The 22798-nt window shown below is 47.9% G+C and overlaps 2 protein-coding genes across 4 annotated transcripts in view; one reads left to right on the top strand and one right to left on the bottom strand.

Moving 5' to 3' along the window:
* The window catches only part of SERHL2 (serine hydrolase like 2), a 1569464-nt gene that overhangs the window by 931865 nt on the left and 614801 nt on the right, over window positions 1–22798 (top strand). The window lies entirely within an intron of this gene.
* The window catches only part of LOC137521244 (uncharacterized), a 115641-nt gene that overhangs the window by 18961 nt on the left and 73882 nt on the right, over window positions 1–22798 (bottom strand). The window contains exon 2 of the mRNA XM_068240232.1: window positions 11441–11560. The gene's annotated coding sequence lies outside the window, so the exon portion shown is untranslated. The remainder of the gene's footprint in view (window positions 1–11440; window positions 11561–22798) is intronic.

Raw genomic sequence — 22798 nt, 5'->3', positions numbered from 1 at the left:
GTTTCTTTTCTGGTGAAATGTTTGGCCGCAGTGCGTTTCTTTTCTGGAGAAATGTTTGCCCGCAGTGCGTTTCTTTTCTGGTGAAATGTTTGGCCGCAGTGCGTTTCTTTTCTGGTGAAATGTTTGCCCGCAGTGCGTTTCTTTTCTGGTGAAATGTTTGCCCGCAGTGCGTTTATTTTGTACTGACATGTTGCCCGCATTGCGTTTATTTTGTACTGACATGTTTGCCCGCATTGCGTTTATTGTCTGGTGAAATGTTTGCCCGCATTGCGTTTATTTTGTACTAACATGTTGCCCGCATTGCGTTTATTTTGTACTGACATGTTTGCCCGCATTGCATTTATTTTATACTGACATGTTGCCTATTGCGTTTATTTTCTGGTGTCCGGGGTAACTGTTACTGCATTTATTATTTAATGGTCATAGATGGCTATGTTTGCTGCTTTGTGGTTACGGTATACTATTAGCATCACACAGTTTCTGCACACCCATGATACAAAGTCTCGTTTGTCCACATCATGGCGTAAACACTGCTTTCTTATGCCTCGCTGTTACATCATTACGTTAGCTCCGCCCATACAATGTCATGGCCACGCCCATTTCCGGGGTAACTGTTACTGCATTTATTATTTAATGGTCATAGATGGCTATGTTTGCTGCTTTGTGGTTACGGTATACTATTAGCATCACACAGTTTCTGCACACCCATGATACAAAGTCTCGTTTGTCCACATCATGGCGTAAACACTGCTTTCTTATGCCTCGCTGTTACATCATTACGTTAGCTCCGCCCATACAATGTCATGGCCACGCCCATTTTTTCGGCGCGGCGCGCTGCGCGCGCCGCAGCCCCCCTCCCCCAGTCTTCGCCGCTGCGTGCTCCTCACTCCTTCCCACTTTTCGGCGCGGCGCGCTACGCCACGCGATACCCAAATTGTACCGTGATGTTGAAAAGCAAGTGATGTCATCTCTGGGACAAAGCGTTGGGTCAAGGGTCCATCTGACCACGGATGCCTGGTCTGCAAAGCACAGTCAGGGCAGGTACATTACTTATATGGCACATTGGGTCAACCTGGTGACCGCTGGCAAGCATGGAGTACCTGGCTGTGCAGCAGACTTGGTGGTGACACCTCCACGGCTTGCAGGCAGGCCTGCTGCCACCTCCTCTCCTTCTCCTCTTACTCCTCCTGCTACATCCTCTTCACTGTCGGTGCTCTCTCAAACCACACACCCCCAGCTCCCCAGGGCCTGTGCCGCATGCCAGGTACGACGGTGTCATGCCATCTTGGACATGTCTTGCCTCAAATCCGAGAGTCACACCAGATCAGCACTCCTGGCCGCTCTGAAAAAACAGGTGGATCAGTGGCTGACCCCGCACCAACTTGATATCGGCAACTGGATATCAGCAATCTCATTTCGGCTTTGACTTTGGGCAAGTTGACACATGTGCCCTGTATGGCACATGTGCTGAATCTTATAATCCAATGATTTGTGTGTAAGTTCCCAGGCTTACAGAAGGTCCTGAGGCAGTCCAGGAAGGTGTGTAGGCATTTCAGGCATTCCTACACGGCCATGGCGCGCTTGTCTGATATTCAGCGGAGAAACAATTTGCCAGTAAGGCGCTTGATTTGCGACAGCCCGACTAGCTGGAATTCAATGCTCCTCATGTTTGACCGCCTGCTACAACAGGAGAAAGCCATCAACGAGTATCTGTACAATTATGGTGAAAGGTCAGGCTCTGGGGAGCTGGGGATTTTCTGGCCGAGGTACTGGACATTCATGCGTAATGCCTGCAGGCTCATGCATCCGTTTGAGGAGGTGACAAATCTGGTGAGTCACAGTGAAGGTGCCATCAGCGACCTGATCCCATATATTTTCTTCCTTGAGTGTGCCATGCGTAGAGTGGTGGATCAAGCTGTAGAGGAGCATGAACAGGAAGAGGAGGAAGAGTTGTTTGAAACGGAACCAGATGTGTCATCAACACTTGTGGCATCACAGAGGAGGGGGGAAGAGGAGTAGTCATCTGGGGAAGAGGAGTCAGAGGAGGAAGGTTGCTTTGAGGAAGAGGTGCAAGAACAACCACAGCAGGCATCGCAGGGGGCTTGTGCTGCTCTACTTTCCTGTGGTATTGTTTGTGGCTGGGGGGAGGAGAAGAACTTACCTGATATCACTGAGGAAGAGCAAGAGGAGATGAATGGTAGGTCGGCATCCAACTTTGTGCAGATGTCAATGCAGGCAAGGACAGGACGATCTGATGGTCATGTCGGACATGTGTGGTTTCCTTAGTCCAACGCTTCGCCTTAGCCCCTCCGGTTCCACCCTCCGCGAACACCTCGACAAGCAGATAGCCGACTACCTGGCCTTAAGTGCAGATATAGACACTCTGAGCAGCGATGAATACCTGTACTATTGGGTGTGCAGGCTTGACCTGTGGCCAGAGCTGTCACACTTTGCCATCGAACTTCTGGCTTGCCCCGCCTCAAGCGTTCTGTGAGAATGGACCTTCAGCACAGCAGGAGGCATTGTCACTGAGAAGAGAAGTCGCCTAGGTCAAAAAAGTGTTCAGCACCTCACCTTTATTAAAATGAATGAGGCATGGATCCCGGAGGTCTACTGCATGCCTGAAGACTAAGTCAGTCCTCACACAACATCTCTGCCTGCCGGCCGCTGCTGACTGCCCGAAGACTAAGTCAGTCCCCACTCTCCACACAGCATCTCTTCCTGCAGGCCGCTTGACTGCCTTCTCCGCCACCACCAACAGGGTCCAGGACTCCAGGTGGATTCCTGAATTTTTAAGGCCGCTGCTAGCTGCGGCCGCTAACAAAAATAATAATGATTTTTCTGGTGTGTGTACATGCCTAATTTTTCTGGCTACACTGCGGCTGCAACAACAAAACAAAAGGCATGTACATGTGTCAATTCCCCTTCGTGATTGTTACCTTGCCGCGGTGAAGGGGCTTGCATATCACAATGAAGCAATTACCTATACAAGTGTTTTGGGGGGCACACACAAAATAATAAGGTCATTGCTTCATTGTGGACAGACCAAATTCGATCAGCTGGACAGTCACTGTTGTTCTGTCATTGAGCTACCTCACTTCGACCATATGGGCTGGAAAACCGCCATCGTGTGTACCAGCACGGCCATCACTACACAAACAGCTGTTTGCGGTGCATTACTCAGTGAGTTTGCTCTGTCAGTGTGAAGCAGTACACTACTTACACTACCTGATCCATGTATACAGGTCCTTCTCAAAAAATTAGCATATTGTGATAAAGTTCATTATTTTCTGTAATGTACTGATAAACATTAGACTTTCATATATTTTAGATTCATTACACACAACTGAAGTAGTCCAAGCCTTTTATTGTTTTAATATTGATGATTTTGTCATACAGCTCATGAAAACCCCAAATTCCTATCTCAAAAAATTAGCATATCATGAAAAGGTTCTCTAAACGAGCTATTAACCTAATCATCTGAATCAACTAATTAACTCTAAACACCTGCAAAAGATTCCTGAGGCTTTTAAAAACTCCCAGCCTGGTTCATTACTCAAAACCGCAATCATGGGTAAGACTTCCGACCTTACTGCTGTCCAGAAGGCCATCATTGACGCCATCAAGCAAGAGGGTGAGACACAGAAAGAAATTTCTGAACGAATAGGCTGTTCCCAGAGTGCTGTATCAAGGCACCTCAGTGGGAAGTCTGTGGGAAGTAAAAAGTGTGGCAGAAAACGCTGCACAACGAGAAGAGGTGGCCGGACCCTCAGGAACATTGTGGAGAAGGACCGATTCCAGACCTTGGGGGACCTGCGGAAGCAGTGGACTGAGTCTGGAGTAGAAACATCCAGATCCACCGTGTACAGGCGTGTGCAGGAAATGGGCTACAGGTGCTGCATTCCCCAGGTCAAGCAACTTTTGAGCCAGAAACAGCGGCACAAGCGCCTGACCTGGGCTACAGAGAAGCAGCACTGGACTGTTGCTCAGTAGTCCAAAGTACTTTTTTTGGATAAAAGCAACTTTTGTATGTCATTCGGAAATCAAGGTGCCAGAGTCTGGAGGAAGACTGGGGAGAGGGAAATGCAAAAATGCCTGAAGTCCAGTGTCAAGTACCCACAGTAAGTGATGGTCTGGGGTGCCATTTCAGCTGCTGGTGTTGGTCCACTGTGTTTTATCAAGGGCAGGGTCAATGCAGCTAGCTATCAGGCGATTTTGGAGCACTTCATGCTTCCATCTGCTCAAAAGCTTTATGGAGATGAAGATATTATTTTTCAGCACGACCTGGCACCTGCTCACAGTGCCAAAACCACTGCTAAATGGTTTACTGACCATGGTATTACTGTGCTCAATTGGCCTGCCAACTCTCCTGACCTGAATCCCATAGAGAATCTGTGGGATATTGTGAAGAAATTTGAGAGACGCAAGACCCAACACTCTGGATGAGCTTAAGGCCGCGATCGAAGCATCCTGGGCCTCCATAACACCTGAACAGTGCCACAGGCTGATTGCCTCCATGCCACGCCGCATTGAAGCAGTCATTTCTGCAAAAGGATTCCCGACCAAGTATTGAGTGCATAACTGATCATAATTATTTGAAGGTTGACTTTTTTTGTTTTAAAAACAGTTTTCTTTTATTGGTCGGATAAAATATGTTAATTTTTTGAGATAGGAATTTGGGTTTTCAATCATCAATATTAAAACAATAAAAGGCTTGAACAACTTCAGTTGTGTGTAATGAATCTAAAATATATGAAAGTCTAATGTTTATCAGTACATTACAGAAAATAATGAACTTTATCACCATATGCTAATTTTTTGAGAAGGACCTGTACACATGCAAGATATTTTCAAGCACTTTATGCCTCCAATTTAGGAATGCAATGGGATTTCTGCCCTTTAGGGATTATAACCCTGCTCTGCGTCAAATCCGTAATTTTCCCAGGGACTTTTGGCGTGTATCCCACTCCGCCATGCCCCTCTCCAGGTGTTAGACCCCTTGAAACATCTTTTCCATCACTTTTGTGTAGTGTTGGGCGAACACCTGGATGTTCGGGTTCGCGAACGTTCGCCGAACATGGCCGCGATGTTCGGGTGTTCGCGCTGAACTCTGAACATAATGGAAGTCAATGGGGACCCGAACTTCCGTGCTTTGTAAAGCTTCCTTACATGCTACATACCCCAAATTTGCAGGGTATGTGCACCTTGGGAATGGGTACAAGAGGGAAAAAAATATTTGAAAAAGAGCTTATAGTTTTTGAGAAAATTGATTGTAAAGTTTCAAAGGAAAAAATGTCTTTTAAATGTGGAAAATGTCATTTTTCTTTGCACAGGTAACATGCTTTTTGTCGCCATGCAGTCATAAATGTAATACAGATAAGAGGTTCCGTAAAAAGGGACCGGCAACGCTAACCCAGCAGCAGCACACGTGATGGAACAGGAGGAGGCGCAGGAGGAGAAGGCCACGCTTTCAGGCGCAACCCAGGCCTTGCATGAGGACAAGAAGTGTGCGGATAGCAATGCATTTTGTCGCCATGCAGTCATAAATGTAATACAGATAAGAGGTTCCGTAAAAAGGGACCGGCAACGCTAACCCAGCAGCAGCACACGTGATGGAACAGGAGGAGGCGTAGGAGGAGAAGGCCACGCTTTGAGGCGCAACCCAGGCCTTGCATGAGGACAAGAAGCATGCGGATAGCAATGCATTTTGTCGCCATGCAGTCATAAATGTAATACAGATGAGAGGTTCAATAAACAGGGACCGGAAACGCTAACCCATCATAGATGTTCATTGTTCATGTTACTTGGTTGGGGTCCGGGAGTGTTGCATAGTCGTTTCCAATCCAGGATTGATTCATTTTAATTTGAGTCAGACGGTCTGCATTTTCTGTGGAGAGGCGGATACGCCGATCTGTGACGATGCCTCCGGCAGCACTGAAACAGCGTTCCAACATAACGCTGGCTGCCGGGCAAGCCAGCTCCTCTATTGCGTACATTGCCAGTTCGTGCCAGGTGTCTAGCTTCGATACCCAATAGTTGAAGGGTGCAGATGGATTGTTCAACACAGCTACGCCATCTGACATGTAGTCCTTGACCACCTTCTCCAGGCGATCGGTGTTGGAGGTGGATGTGCACGCTTGCTGTTCTGTGGGCTGCTGCATGGGTGTCAGAAAATGTTCCCACTCCAAGGACACTGCCGATACCATTCCCTTTTGGGCACTAGCTGCGGCTTGTGTTGTTTGCTGCCCTCCTGGTCGTCCTGGGTTTGCGGAAGTCAGTCTGTCGGCGTACAACTGGCTAGAGGAGGGGGAGGATGTCAATCTCCTCTCTAAAGTCTCCACAAGGGCCTGCTGGTATTCTATCATTTTGACCTGTCTGACTCTTTCTTTAAGCAGTTTTGGAACATTGTGTTTGTACCGTGGATCCAGAAGGGTATAAACCCAGTAATTGGTGTTGTCCAGAATTCGCACAATGCGTGGGTCGCGTTCAATGCAGTCTAGCATGAATTGAGCCATGTGTGCCAGAGTCCTGCCAGAATCCTCATCATCCTCTTGTGAGCGTTGTGATAGTTGTGATGCATCATAGTCGTCACCTTCTTCCTGGTCTGCTTCTGCTGACCATTCGCGCTGAATTGTGGAAGTCCAACGTGCACCGCTCTGGCCCTCGTCAGTGGTGGCATGAAATTCCTGCTCCAACTCCAGCTGTTCCTCCTCCACTTCTTCGTCATAGCTGCTGGGGCCAGTGTTTCCTGAGGCAGATGGCCTGATGTTGGTATCATCACGCTGATCGTTTTCTCCTTCAGATTCCCCCAGTTGCATCATGACAGCTGTTTCCTTGATTTTCAACATTGACTTCTTCAGTAAACACAGCAGTGGTATGGTAATGCTGACTGAAGAGTTGTCACTGCTCACAAGCAACGTGGATTGGCAGCTGTCCGGATGCGCCTCGGTACTGCGCCGTCATGTACTGGACCACTGCACTCTTCTGCTCGCAAAAGCGGGCTAGCATGTGCAGCGTAGAATTCCAGCGCGTAGGGACATCACACAGCAAGCGATGGTGGGGGAGATTGAAGCGGTCCTGCATCTTGGCGAGTGCCCCGAAGCAGTACTGGAATTTCTACAATGTTTGGCCACTCGTCGCACCTTCAACAGAAGATCGGCCACGCCTGGGTATGTCCTCAGGAACCGCTGAACTACTAGGTTCATCACGTGCGCCAGGCAAGGGATGTGTGTCAGCTTAGCCAACCTTAAAACGCGAATGAGATTACTCCCATTATCACACACAACCATGCCCGGTTTCAGGTCCAGCGGTGCCAGCCACAAATCCGTCTGTTCCTTTATTCCCCTCCAAATTTCCTCCCCTGTGTGCTGCTTATCCCCAAGGCAGATCAGCTTCAGCAACGCTTGCTGACGCATGCCAACAGCTGTGCTGCACTGCTTCCACGATCCTACTGCTGCTGGGTTAGCGTTTCCGGATGAGGTACAGCTTTGAGATGCGTTGGAGGAGAAGGAGTCAGAGAGGTAGGTGCTGCTGTTGTTATCCAGTGGTAGGGACGGCGGTGCAGCTGTTTGCGTCGTTGGCAACACCCGCGCCGTAGCAGGTGAGGAATCGCTGCCAGGCTCCACAAGGTTCACCCAGTGCGCGGTAAGGGAGATGTATCGACCCTGGCCGAACGCACTCGTCCAGGTGTCAGTGGTGAGGTGAACCTTGCAGGCAACGGCATTCTTCAAGCTTCGGGTTATTTTGCTGACCACATGCTCATGCAACTCAGGCACTGCAGAGCGCGCAAAGTGGTAGCGGCTGGGAACCACGTAACGTGGGATGGCCACTGACATCATGCCCTTGAAGCTGTTTGTCTCCACCACTCGATATGGCAGCATTTCGCAGGCCAGAAGCTTGGCTATGCTGGCTGTTAGTGCCACGGCCCGGGGGTAATTTGCTGGCAATTTCCTCTTGCGCTCAAACATCTCCGAGACAGACAACTGAACCGTAGGGCTGCACACTGAAGGGCTGTTGGTTGTTGTGTTTGATGAAGACTGGGAGACCTGAAGAGCACTATTCCGGAAAGTGACAGTGTCAGCGTCGTCTGATATTTGTGAATGTTGTTATGAACCACGCAATGGCTGGACTACTGCTGCTGCTGAGGAGGGTCTGGTGGTAAGTCTGGTGACCCCAAGGGAGGCAGTGTTGCTGGTACCCTGTCCTGCCGCGTTTGCCCACAGAGTGGGATGTTTGGATACCATGTGGCGGGTCATGCTGGTGGTGGAGAGGTTGTTAATATTTTTCCCCCTGCTCAGGCGGGTCTTGCACACCTTGCAAATCACCATGGTACCATCCTCACTGCAGTCTTCAAAGAAAGGCCAGACTTTGGAGCACCTGCCTTGCTGGCGATTTCTGTTTGCGCCTCTTTTGCGTCTCACTTGAACTTCCACGCTTGTGGTGCCTGAAATTTCGCGCCGCCTACCTTGTGGCACAAGGCGAACTCGTGCAGCAGTGGGTTCTTTAACAGACTCATCTGTGCTGCTACGATGGCGATGTTCTCCTTCACATACAAAATCTGGGTCTGTGTCCACATTGTCCAAACCCTCCTCTTCCATCTCCTCAAACTCGTCATATGTGATTGTGGGCCGCCGCCGCCGCCGTGGAGTAGAGCTCCCCAGAACAACCTCTGCGCAGCTCACTCCAACGTCGTCTTCCAGATCTTCTCGGCCGACCTCCTGCAATTGAAACCCCTCCTGCCCAACTTGCTCTGGGATTTGGGTTTCAAAGTCCTCGGACTCGCCTTGAATTTCAGTGCGCGGTGCATTTCCCACAGTAAATGGTTGTGAATCCGGGCACAACATTTCTGGCTGTTCCATTGACCTTTGAAAGGTGGAAGTTTGTTGGGCTGGGAATAGCTCCTGCGAATTCCCCATTGTGTCCTGAGGAAATTCTTCGGACTGGTTATTTGGCAGTTGTGTGCATGGTGTCGCTGCCGGTTGTGTCAGCTTTGTGCCCACTGGCTCCTTGTAACTGGCTGAGGACTCGGACCTCGTGCGTGATGTGCTGGTGCTGCTTAACCCACTGCTGGACGCTTGAGAGGTTATCCAATTAATTATTTGGTCCTGTTCTTTTGGATTTGTGAGGGTTGATTTCCTGGACAACATGGGCAGTATTGAGTGGGTTTTCTTCGGTGCTCCACTGTGGCCTGTACGTGAACCGTCAGGGGAAACACCTCTTCCCTTGCCCCTCCCTCTTTCACAGGATTTCTTCTTAATTTCACTTATCCTTAAAGTACACGCTGACTGGCAGCAGTACAGTGGCAGTACAGAAATGCTATATAGTGGTGGATGAGCGGTGTACTACTATTCCCAGCAGCGACACAGAGCACAATGCTATACAGTGGTGGGTGAGTGGTGTACTACTATTCCCAGCAGCGACACAGAGCACAATGCTATACAGTGGTGGGTGAGTGGTGTACTACTATTCCCAGCAGCGACACAGAGCACAATGCTATACAGTGGTGGGTGAGCGGTGTACTACTATTCCCAGCAGCGACACAGAGCACAATGCTATACAGTGGTGGGTGAGCGGTGTACTACTGTTCCCAGCAGCGACACAGAGCACAATGCTATACAGTGGTGGGTGAGCGGTGTACTACTATTCCCTGCAGCGACACAGAGCACAATGCTATACGGTGGTGGGTGAGCGGTGTACTACTGTTCCCAGCAGCGACACAGAGCACAATGCTATACAGTGGTGGGTGAGCGGTGTACTACTATTCCCAGCAGCGACACAGAGCACAATGCTATACAGTGGTGGGTGAGCGGTGTACTGCTGTTCCCAGCAGCGACACAGAGCACAATGCTATACAGTGGTGGGTGAGCGGTGTACTACTATTCCCAGCAGCGACACAGAGCACAATGCTATACAGTGGTGGGTGAGCGGTGTACTACTATTCCCAGCAGCGACACAGAGCACAATGCTATACAGTGGTGGGTGAGCGGTGTACTACTATTCCCAGCAGCGACACAGAGCACAATGCTATACAGTGGTGGTTGAGCGGTGTACTACTATTCCCAGCAGCGACACAGAGCACAATGCTATACAGTGGTGGTTGAGCGGTGTACTACTATTCCCAGCAGCGACACAGAGCACAATGCTATACAGTGGTGGGTGAGCGGTGTACTACTATTCCCAGCAGCGACACAGAGCACAATGCTATACAGTGGTGGGTGAGCGGTGTACTACTGTTCCCAGCAGCGACACAGAGCACAATGCTATACAGTGGTGGGTGAGTGGTGTACTACTATTCCCAGCAGCGACACAGAGCACAATGCTATACAGTGGTGGGTGAGCGGTGTACTACTATTCCCAGCAGCGACACAGAGCACAATGCTATACAGTGGTGGGTGAGCGGTGTACTACTGTTCCCAGCAGCGACACAGAGCACAATGCTATACAGTGGTGGGTGAGTGGTGTACTACTATTCCCAGCAGCGACACAGAGCACAATGCTATACAGTGGTGGGTGAGCGGTGTACTACTATTCCCAGCAGCGACACAGAGCACAATGCTATACAGTGGTGGGTGAGCGGTGTACTACTATTCCCAGCAGCGACACAGAGCACAATGCTATACAGTGGCGGGTGAGCGGTGTTCTACTGTTCCCAGCAGAGCACAGAGTGGCAGTAAACACAATGCTATACAGTGGTGGGTGAGCGGTGTACACAGAGTGGCAGTAAACACAATGCTTACAAGTGTACTACTGTTCCCAGCAGCGACACAATGACTGGGGGGACCCTGGCTAGCCTGGCTGGAGAGAGAACTACCCTGCCTGCCTACCCAAAGCTAAACCCACAGACAAATGGCGGAGAATTGACGTGGATCGGGTATTTATTTACCCGAACCACGTGACCCGTTCGGCCAATCAGAGCGCGTTCGGGTCCGGACCACGTGACCCGTTCGGCCAATCACAGCGCTAGCCGAACGTTCGGGGAACGTTCGGCCATGCGCTCTTAGTTCGGCCATATGGCCGAACGGTTTGGCTGAACACCATCAGGTGTTCGGTCGAACTCGAATATCACCCGAACAGGGTGATGTTCTGCAGAACCCGAACAGTGGCGAACACTGTTCGCCCAACACTACTTTTGTGGTCAGAAACAGTGTTTTTAGTTTTTAAAATTCGCCTGCCCATTGAAGTCTATTGCGGTTCGCCGGTCCGCTGACTTTTGCGGAAGTTCGCGTCCCCAGTCCGCGGACCCAAAATCTGTGGTTCGAGCCATTTCTTCTAATAAATTGGTAATAGCCTGCTCCACCAACTCCTCCCTAACTTCCACCACTTCCACCCGCTGACCAATTGCTGTAATATCAGATCTCAAATTCACCAATTCTCTATGAAAGGATCTTTCCAAACGTTCAGTCAATTTTTCCATATCGGCTAAAGATGGCAAAGATCTCACCTGCTCACCCCAGTCCACTTCCTCCACCTCATCCGAATCAGTCCTGGTCAGCGTTTTCCTCTTTCTTGGTGGCTCCAGAGCAGGCTCACTCTCAGCAGCAGCTGCAGCACCTTCCACCATCTATGGTAAGGAGAGAAAGCAAGGACTGAGTGGCACTCCCTGTGGATGAGCTATGCGTATGTGAAACTTTGAAAGCAAAAAAACCCTCACCGCATCATCTAAGTTACCTCTTGTCCTGTTGCTTGGACGTGTGCTCTGCGGAAGCAGCAGAAGAGCAAACAACTGTACAGAGATATCACTGGAAGAAGAAAGAGGAAATCCGGGCACCTTCCGTCCAACTGTCATTTATTGCAAGCCAAAACAGACATCCATTAGGTTACCACAACCATAAGTACCTCGTGTAGGTGGTCTTGTGGGGTGATGATCGGTGGAGGTGCGGGAGCCAGGGCACTAAGTAGGTCCGTCGACGGCCGTTTCGCGTCTATGCAGACGCTTGGTCACGCCACGTACCACTGTGATACGTGGCGTGACCAAGCGTCTGCATAGACGCGAAACGGCCGTCGCCGGATGCCCGGATTTCCTCTTTCTTCTTCCAGTGGCACCTTCCACCATCCCCTAGTCCCTTATTCCCCCCCTCTCTTACGGTCCATGGGTAAATAAGTGTCTCTCGTCCAAAAGTGTCATATAACTTGTAGGTGCATCTCAAGGAAATATTTCACTTGAGCTTCTTAAGGTATGAGCCTCTGGTAAATATCTAAAATCAAGACAGGTAATTTTGGCATGCGCTAGCTGCTTAGAATCGGACCTGGACTCAACAGGATTTTCAATGTTATGCGGGTGCCAGCAATAGCCAGACCCCGAATTACATGTCCGTCCAAGTTGCTACAACTCGGAGGGGTAATAGTATTTAATGCTGGAATTTCAGCGGCAGCAGGGTGAGTCATTATTTGGCTCAACCCGCACCCAACTGATCGATCAATGTTCTAATACGTAAACCTCTAAAATCTTGATGAGCAGATGCTGAACCTGTTTGGTCTGGCTCTGGGAATCCGATTCCTTCACATCCCAGCTGATTCACCTGCTCTGTCCTGCCTCACCACCAAGGGCTCACAACTCGGGGCATGACCAGGAAAGGAAAGAATTCTTCCCTTCATGAGGCTGCTCACCAGCAGAAAAAGCTCACCGCGCACTTCGGGCCTGATGACATGCAAGATGGCGGCCGCAGCATCAATTACAGTTGCAAAACTGTGAAAAAGAGGCCTGAACTAGAGACATGCTAGTGATATATCACACTTCCAGTTATGATGCAAAACAATTATATTACTTAGGACTTATCCAAAAAACACCAATGATTAAAAACAATTAAAACCACCTTCTTAAACCGATTGTTATCGGAAATCTCTCCAGCAACTGGGAAAGTGCTATTACCATATCAGTGTCACAATAAAAAAACATCCGTTTAGTGTCTAATTGTATTGCACAGATCCCTAACCATCACACAAAAATAAATATATAAATAAGCTTTGCCCTGTTGTCAAAAAACCGTGCCTGTGAAAAAATGTGTACAAAAAAGTGCTGCGTGCCTCAAAAGTGCATATGCATAAACAAGGTGCTGTCTCAAAAAGTTATGCCAGGGAGGCAAAAAAGTATGTAAATCTCAAAAGTGCATATGCATAAACAAAGTGCTATCTCAAAAGTTATGCCAGGGATACTAGAAAATGTATAAATTGCACATGTCTAAAAAATATATATTAAAGTTTGAATGTGCCATCCATTCTTACTAAAATAATGAAGTCCCAGCTGCCAGGGGGAGAAGGGGGGGATCGCCTTGCGCGTTCGCAGCGGTCTGCTGCTTCTAGGGAGGCTAACTACCTGACGGTCTTGGAGCCCTCTTATTGGTTAGTGCTCTTTCCCGAGAATCAAGCGTGGCCACGCGAGGCAGAACGGGCCCGCGTCACCATGACGCCAACCCGCACCACTCCCTTTGTCCGACTTCCGTGCGCTCCAAAGGTCGCACTGGTTCCGATCTATTTAGTATCGAGGCAGCAAACCATTATATATCTAAAATATTATGACATCATACCTATTTATCTGAATCATTAAAGGGACTCCGAGCAGTGCAAAAACTATGGAAAGATGCATATCATTTTAAAGCTCTCTTTCTCCTCTTTCCAATGATATATAAATCACCGCCCTACACCTTTTAGTTTTTGCTATTTTCGTGATTGAAATTGCAGCTGCCGCGATTTCGGACGCAAAAATAGAGAAAATTAAAAGGTGTAGGGCGACGATTTAGGGGTCGCCAGAAAGAGGAGAAAGAGAGCTTTCAAATGATATCCATCTTTCCATAGTTACATTGTATTACACAGGGCGACTTTTTCTCAAAGTCAGCAGCTCCATTCAGCAGAAAAAGTCGCCCTGTGTAATACAATGTAACTATGGAAAGATGGATATCATTTTAAAGCTCTCTTTCTCCTCTTTCTGGCGACACCTAAATCGTCGCCCTACGCCTTTTAGTTTTCTCTATTTTCGTGATCGAAATCGCAGCCGCTGCAATTTCAATCGCGAAAATAGCAAAAACTAAAAGGCGTAGGGTGTCAATTTATATATCATTGGAAAGAGGAGAAAGAGAGCTTTAAAATGATATGCATCTTTCCATAGTTTTTGCACTGCTCGGAGTCCCTTTAAATGTGTTCATATATAAGAAAAATATATACACTTGATGCTTGGTGCAAAAATAAAGCTTAAAGAGAATCTGTATTGTTAAAATCACACAAAAGTAAACAGACCAGTGCGTTAGGGGACATCTCCTATTACCCTCTGTCACAATTTCGCCGCTCCCCGCCGCATTAAAAGTGGTTAAAAACAGTTTTAAAAAGTTTGTTTATAAACAAACAAAATGGCCACCAAAATAGGAAGTAGGTTGATGTACAGTATGTCCACACATAGAAAATACATCCATACACAAGCAGGCTGTATACAGCCTTCCTTTTGAATCTCAAGAGATCATTTTTGTGTTTCTTACCCCCTGCATCTCTCATGCGCTGAAGTTTCAGGCTGCTCTTTTCTTCCTGCAAACAGCTTTGCCCTTGTCTGTAATTCTTTAGTATGTGAAAGCCCAGCCAGCTCAGAGGACGATTTATCCAGCTTGTAAAAGATAAGAGAGAAGAGAGAAGCTGCTCTAATCTAAATAACACACAGGCAGTGTGCATAGAGGGGCCTGGAAGGGGGAGTTCATAGCAGAACCACAACACTGAAGAACTTGGCAGCCTTCCAGACACAGGCTGACAAGTCTGACAAGAGAGAGATAAGTTGATTTATTATAGAGACTGTGATAGTACAAAGTGCTGCAGTAAGCCAGAACACATTAGAATAGCTTTTGGAACTTGTAGGATGATAAAAAACAGGATGCAATTTTTGTTACGGAGTCTCTTTAAAGAGACTCCGTAACAAAAATTGCATCCTGTTTTTTATCATCCTACAAGTTCCAAAAGCTATTCTAATGTGTTCTGGCTTACTGCAGCATGTTCTACTATCACCATCTCTGTAATAAATCAACTTATCTCTCTCTTGTCAGACTTGTCAGCCTGTGTCTGGAAGGCTGCCAAGTTCTTCAGTGTTGTGGTTCTGTGATGCATCTCCCCCCTCCAAGCCCCTCTCTGCACACTGCCTGTGTATTATTTAGATTAGGACAGCTTCTCTCTTCTCTCTTATCTTTTACAAGCTGGATAAATCCTCCTCTGAGCTGGCTGGGCTTTCACATACTGAGGAATTACATACAGGCAGAGCTGTCTGCACTCTGCAGGAAGAAACAGCCTGACACTTCAGTGGAAGATAGCTGCAGGGGGAAAGAAACACACAAATGATCTCTTGAGATACAAAAGGAAGGGTGTATACAGCCTGCTTGTGTATGAATGTATTTTCTATGTGTGGACATACTGTACACCAACCTACTTCCTGTTTTGGTGGCCATTTTGTTTGTTTATAAACAAACTTTTTAAAACTGTTTTTAACCACTTTTAATGCGGCGAGGAGCGGCGAAATTGTGACAGAGGGTAATAGGAGATGTCCCCTAACGCACTGGTATGTTTACTTTTGTGAGATTTTTAACAATACAGATTCTCTTTAAATACAAATGTCATCATATATACATGGACAAATAGTCAGATAGTGCCATCTTGTGGCCAAACATGTTAACACATATCCCAAAAAGTTTTTCCACTATATAGATCCTTCTGAAATGGGCACACCACACATACAGCCCCAAAAGACATCCGAGTACACAAAATCTTTAATTTGTTCCCCGATGATAAGCTGTGTAAGGAAGTGACTGTATTGAGGGAAAGAGAAAAAAAAATATTTATAATTTAGAAAACATGAATAAATACCAAACTATGTGTAACATCCGCAGAAATGGCGGCTGCGGGCACGCAGGGTGTCTCCACAGGCGCCTTGCCCTTCTGCTCAGGGACTTCGCCCGTGCCTCAGGCGTCTTGTACGCCGAGGACGGGTTTGTGTATTGCACATAGGGTTGCCGTATCGCGCGGGCGCGCGCGGAGACGGAACTTTTATGCGGGAAGGAGGCGCGTCAGCTGACTGGCCGGTCGGCTGACGTCAGGGGAGACTCACGGCGCTCCGGATTGTTGTGGGCGCGGCTGTGGGGTCTCCTCTGCTTTAAAAGCCTTCAGAGTTCACTCGCAGCTTGTCTGCTGTTGCGAATACTCACGTGTTAGCGCTCAGACCTTAGATAGTATCCGATGTGCTTTGATCTGGGAGGAAACCAGGGATTTCACACAAGACTAGGATTATTGTATTACTGTATATTGATATTCTGTGTATGACTCTGGCTACCCTTTGACTCTGCTCTTGCTAATCGTTTCTGTACTTCTGCCCATCTGACTCTGTTGATGAACCCTGCCTGATATCCTATTACTCTCTTGCCTGCTATTTCTGTACTGTACCTGCCCGCCTGTTACGGATCCTAGTCTGTCTGACCTTTCTATTCACCAGTGAGCCCTTGTCACTGGTGAGGTGCTCTTCTAATAGTACCCACCAGCTCCTCTGGTGGGGTTAAGCCAAACTAATCAGCAGACAAGCTTCCTCCTCATCGGGCTTTTGACTGTCCTATTGAGTTGAGATCAGGTGTTATGCCCCCATAGGGGCCATTTATATAATCTTTCCAGGCCTGAAAAGCTTGCCATGCAGGAATACATCAAAGAAAACTTGGCCAAAGGTTTCATCCGTCCTTCTAGGTCCCCGGCCGGGGCAGGTTTTTTTTCGTACAGAAAAGGACGGTGGCCTGCGGCCATGTATAGACTACAGAGGTCTAAACAAGATCAGGGTAAAGAATCGTTACCCTCTTCCCCTGACTGATGATTTATTCGCCCAGATTACTGATGCTGGTGTTTTTACCAAACTCGACCTCCGAGGGGCATACAACCTGATCCGCATAAGAGAGGGTGACGAGTGGAAGATGGCGTTTAACACGCCCGACGGGCACTATGAGTATCGTGTCATGCCCTTCGGGTTATGCAACGCACCCGCCGTCTTCCAAGAGCTCATCAATGAGGTCTTCAGAGAAGTCCTCGGGCGGTTTGTTCTCGTCTACTTAGACAATATATTCATTTTTTCACCCAATTTGTCGGAACACAGAGAACATGTGAAATATGTCTTGAAAAAATTAAGACAGAAGTCCTTATACACCAAGATTGAGTAATGTCTCTTTGAAGTTTCAGAGGTTCCTTTTTTGAGGTACATAGTCTCTACTATGGGATTGTCAATGGACCCAAAAAAAGGTATCAGCCGTCCTGGAGTGGTCGCAACCTTTGGGATTGAAGGCACTTCAGCGATTCCTGGGCTTTGCCAATTATTACAGGAGGTTCATTAGGGGGTTTTCTTCTATGGTATCAAGTCTTACTGAGCTTACCAAGAAAGGAGCTGATACTTACAATTGGTCATCAGAGGCACAAGCTGCTTTTTCATCACTGAAACAATAATTTTGCTCCGCTCCCATTTTGAGGCATGTGGATGTGTCCCTTCCGTTCATTGTTGAGGTGGATGCCTTAGAGATAGGGGTGGGGGCTGTACTGTCTCAGCACTCCGGGCTTCAGGGCAGGTTGCACCCGTGTGCATTCTTTTCCCGGAAATGTTCTCCCGCCGAGAGAAACTATGACATTGGGAATCGAGAACTGGTGGCCATCAAACTCGCTTTTGAGGAATGGCGACACTGGCTTGAGGGTGCTGAACATACTATTACAGTCTATACTGATCACAAAAATTTAGAATATATTGAAGGAGCGAAACGACTCAATCCCAGACAGGCTCGCTGGTCTTTATTTTTTGCTAGGTTCAGGTTCATTATCACTTATAGGCCAGGTAGTAAAAACATTAAAGCTGATGCTTTGTCTAGATGTTTTGAGCCTGAGACAGTACAGCCCGTCACTCTGACAGGCATCCTTCCCGAGAAAGTGGTCCTTGCTACTGTGATAGTTTGGGAGGATTTAGTCCCCACTTTTCAAAGTCAGCAAAAAGGTAGGAGACGGTCTGAAGAGTGGCAGGTTGTACCAAGTGACATAGTGTGGGCTCTGCCGTTCAGAATAAGAAGGGTTAAAACTTCTCACACGTCTCCAGTTAAATATGTGGTGCAGGGGGACTCCTCTCCCTCCCTCTCTGGAATGTTGGATACAGAAGAACCTAGGGAAAGGATACAGGACAGACCTGATGGACCATGTCCGGAGTCCACGCCTCAAGGGGGGGTACTGTAACATCCGCAGAAATGGCGGCTGCGGGCACACAGGGTGTCTCCGCAGCCACCTTGCCCTTCTGCTCAGGGACTTCGCCCGTGCCTCTGGCGTCTTGTACGCCGAGGATGGGTTTGTCTATTGCACATAGGGTTGCTGTATCGCGCGGGCGTGCGCAGAGACTGGACTTTTATGCGGGGAGGAGGCACATCAGCTGACCGGCCGGTCGGCTGACGTCAGGGGAGACTCACACGCTCCGGATTGGCTGATTGTTGTGGGCGCGGCTGTGGGGTCTCCTCTGCTTTAAAAGCCTTCAGAGTTCACTCGCAGCTTGTCTGCTGTTGCGAATACTCACGTGTTAGCGCTCAGACCTTAGATAGTATCCGGTGTGCTTTGATCTGGGTGGAAACCAGGGATTTCACACAAGACTAGGATTATTGTATTACTGTATATTGATATTCTGTGTATGACTCTGGCTACCCTTTATTTCTGCTCTTGCTAACCGTTTCTGTACTTCTGCCCATCTGACTCTGTTGATGAACCCTGCCTGATATCCTATTACTCTCTTGCCTGCCGATTCTGTACTGTACTTGCCCGCCTGTTACTGATCCTAGCCTGTCTGACTTTTCTATTCACCAGTGAGCCCTTGTCACTGGTGAGGTGCTCTTCTAATAGTACCCACCAGCTCCCCTGGTGGGGTTAAGTCAAACTAATCAGTTACTGTGTTCTAATAGTACCCACCAGCTCCTCTGGTGAGGTTTTGTCAAACTATTCAGTTACTGTGTACCAATAGTGCCCACCAGCTCCTCTGGTGAGGTCTAGCTAAACCATTCTGTTACTGTTGCACCAAGCACTACATACTTTGTATTCTGCCAGCTATACTTGTATTATTGGTGATACTGCAGATCACCACATAATCAGGTATAGCGTCTGTATTATTGGTGATTCTGCAGATCACCACATAATCAGGTATAGCGTCTGTATTATTGGTGATTCTGCAGATCACACATAATCAGACGTCTGTGTTGCTACACCAATCGTTACAGAACAGCAGACCAGAAAATGTCAATGGATACAATGTGCAATCATGTTGAGATTTTAATCTCGGCTGTTAACCAATTGACTCTTACGGTTAACACCCAACAGACGGACTTCCGGTTCCGGCGCCTGTGTAGGAAGACGGCGGTGTAGAGAGCTCCGATCGCGGACCCCGCCCGCCCGCTCTATTGCTAACAAAAGTGCCCGCTTAACGCAATGAGAGCAGGAGGCGACGGCGGACCACCCTTAGAGCACGGGAGACCTGGAATGGACCGTTATCTACTTCGGTCCGACAAGAAACAGATCACAGCCGGTGCATCCAAGATGGCGTCTAAGGGCAAGGAGCGGAGGAACCAGCAGGAAAGACAGGCCTCTCCACCGGGTAAGGAGACGGCGAGCAAATACGTGCAAGATGAGGTCAGTGATGCTGAGGACCCAGCGGAAGATGGTGAAAACCCTGCTGAGGTACTAGACTACTCTGAAATTGCAGATGCGGTAGTGTCTAAACTGACCCCAGAATTGCACCACATGATTCAATCCGCACTTACTCAGTCCCTGAAGCAGATACAAAAAGACATCCAAGCTCACACAAATAGACTTAAACAAACTGAAAATAGGATCTCTAAACTTGAAGACAACAGAGCCAAACACAAAGAGCGCATTAAAAAGCTGGAAACGAACAATAAGGAAATGTACGATAAAATGCAAGACCTAGAAAATAGATCACGGAGGAACAACTTAAGAATGGTGGGCCTTCCGGAATCCTTTGCAGCTAACACCCTCCACGAGCTATGCTCAGCTACACTGCCGCAGCTGCTAGGACTAACGTCCCCCTGCAAAATAGAACGTGCACATAGAATTGGCCCCCCTAAAGACAGCAGTACGCAAAAGGGAGCTCGGGTGGTCATCATGAAATTTCTTGATTTCACTGAAAAACTTGCCATATTGAAGGCTTATAGGGAGCTGAAACAACCCCACAAATACCAAGAACACACCCTAAGACTCTTTAGTGATTACTCCCTAGAGGTGTCCAAAGCGAGGCAGCAATTCAACAAAGTGTGCTCGCTATGCATCAGTAAAAATGTGAGATTCATGTTGATGTATCCAGCCACCCTGAGAATCACGGATGACCACAAAAAAGACCATCTATTCAAGTCAGCTCGTGACGCAGAAACATTCATGGAATCCCTGAATGAGGAATGCGAAACCTAAAAGGATCCTACTCTGCACCAAATCTGCTGCTAGCATAACGCAAAATCAGCACACCGTCCTGATTGCTCAACATTTAAGGGAGACTCTATTTAGAAGTCTCTAAAGCGAACTTAGGGCACTGACAATCATCTACGTACTTTTAAGTAGAACATGCAAAAATAAATAATAAATAAAAAAAAACAACGAAAGAACGGGAGGTCTAACGAAGGAAGAAGATACTATTTCCTTTGCTCTTGCTTTTCTCCACCGCGATCGGTTACACCCCGCCTTTGTATACTTGGAGAGAACACTTCCTCACAGGGAAGAAGTGAGGTCACGATCAAGCTTTGGGAGCTGAGGTCTGGGTAAATCCCATACCTTGTAGAGTTGTGCTCCAGATGGGGTTTCTTGTTTGGGGGGTTAGGGAAGTGGGAGGGTCTTATCTCCAGGTTGGGCTGTTCAATGTTATCGAAATGTGGTATATGCTATGTATTATCTTAACCACCTGCTGTATATGTATTATATGTATTGGTTATATGACAACTGAGTCCATACTAAATATTGATGCCTCTCCGTATCCTAACGTGGAATGTTAGGGGTCTACAGACCCCTGCTAAGAGGTCCCTGGTCCTACGCCACATCAAGAAGTTCAAGGCAGATATAGCCCTGCTTGAAGAGACCCATTTAGCTAAGGAAATGATTTGTTCAATGAAAAAGCTATGGTTGGGAGAGGTCTATGGCTCGGCAGCGCAGGGAAGGAGAGCGGGAGTACTGATCCTTATCCACAAAAACCTGTCAGGGACAGTCATAGATCATAAAGAAGATGAGCAGGGAAGATGGGTTAAAATAAAAATTAAGGTGGCAGCTGAAGTTATTGAAGTGGTGAATGTGTATGGACTGAATTGACAACCTCATTATTAGAATCTCCCTGCTCCAACCTTATTGTTGGAGGAGATTTCAACTCAGTGATAAATGAGACAGAAGACAGAATCCATAAAAACATAAAAGCACTAGCCGCCACGAGAAAATCGTTAAGATTTAGCCAATTTATGACCGATCTCAGTTTAACTGATGCTTGGAGATTCTTGCACCCATATGATAGGCAATTAACTTTTTATTCCGCCCCCCATGACGTATGGTCAAGAATTGACTACCTACTTTTATCTACTGCCTTAACTACAGGAGTAGAAGGGTCAGAAATTGCAGATTAACTGATCTCTGATCATGCGCTTATCCACATAGACCTACAAGAACAATTTCCTAGAGGGACTGATATCTTATGGAGATTCCCTTCACAACTCTATACTGATGAAAATTTCGCGAACCAGCTAATCGCGTGGTGGCAAGAGTATCTTTATGACAATAGAGCACACTCAAATGACCCAGTCCTACTATGGGAAGCTGCCAAGCCAGTCCTGAGAGGGAGAATAATTTCCTACACCTCAGGAGCAAAAAAACAGGCTAACCAAAATTACCAGCAGGCGGTATCAGAAGTAAGAGAAGCGCTAGGCAAATTCCAGAAAAACCCTACACCCCCCAACAGGGAAAACTGGATTAAATCTAAATTCGAAGTAGATAGACTACTTAAAGAGAAACTCCGACCAAGAATTGAACTTTATCCCAATCAGTAGCTGATACCCCCTTTTACATGACAAATCTATTGCATTTCACAAACAGACCATCAGGGGGCGCTGTATGCCTGATTTTGTGATGAAACCCCTCCTACAAGAGGCTCTGGTACCACGGTACTCTGGGCAAACTGCCACAATGTAACTGTTAGGTTGCGGGAAGCTGTTGACCGCCCCACTATGATACGGACCACCCAAGCGCAGAGTCTAAGTGACCATGGGTCTTCACCCACGACCCCTTGAGGGGGAAGCAGGACCACTACCCCAGGAGGGGGAAGTGGAACTTCGCTGCCTAGTGCCCACCAGGTTGCGCTCAGGATAATCCCACAGTGGTTTGGAGAACAGGTGACGTCTCAGTGTGGAGAGCCAGGTACAGGCGTACTCGGGGTCAAGACAAGCCAAGGTCAGGGCAGGCGGAGATCAGAATGGTCAGGGACAGGCCGGAGGTCGAGGCAGGCAGCAGACGGTCAGTAGCGGAGAGACAAGCCAGGGATCGAGACGGGCAGCAGACAGGAGTAGTCGAGGTCACAAGCAAAGGGTCAATACCAGGAAAACAATCAGTATAATAATAGGTTCACTGGGCACACGCTGTATGAACAAACAGCACCGAACTAAAGGGCAGGCCTGTTTAAATAGAGCAAATGGGCGCCAAAACGAGCGCCTGCGCGTGCGCACAGCGCGCAGCCCTATGTGCGCATGCGCGCAACCCAGCGCGCGCACCGCGCCACGCCAGTTTACAGGGACTACAAATCCCAGCGTGC

The sequence above is a fragment of the Hyperolius riggenbachi genome, chromosome 6, assembly GCF_040937935.1.
Source record: "Hyperolius riggenbachi isolate aHypRig1 chromosome 6, aHypRig1.pri, whole genome shotgun sequence".
Taxonomy (NCBI): Eukaryota; Metazoa; Chordata; class Amphibia; order Anura; family Hyperoliidae; genus Hyperolius; species Hyperolius riggenbachi.
The sequence above is the reverse complement of the archived record's forward strand: the minus strand, read 5'-3'. Positions and strand labels throughout refer to the sequence as shown.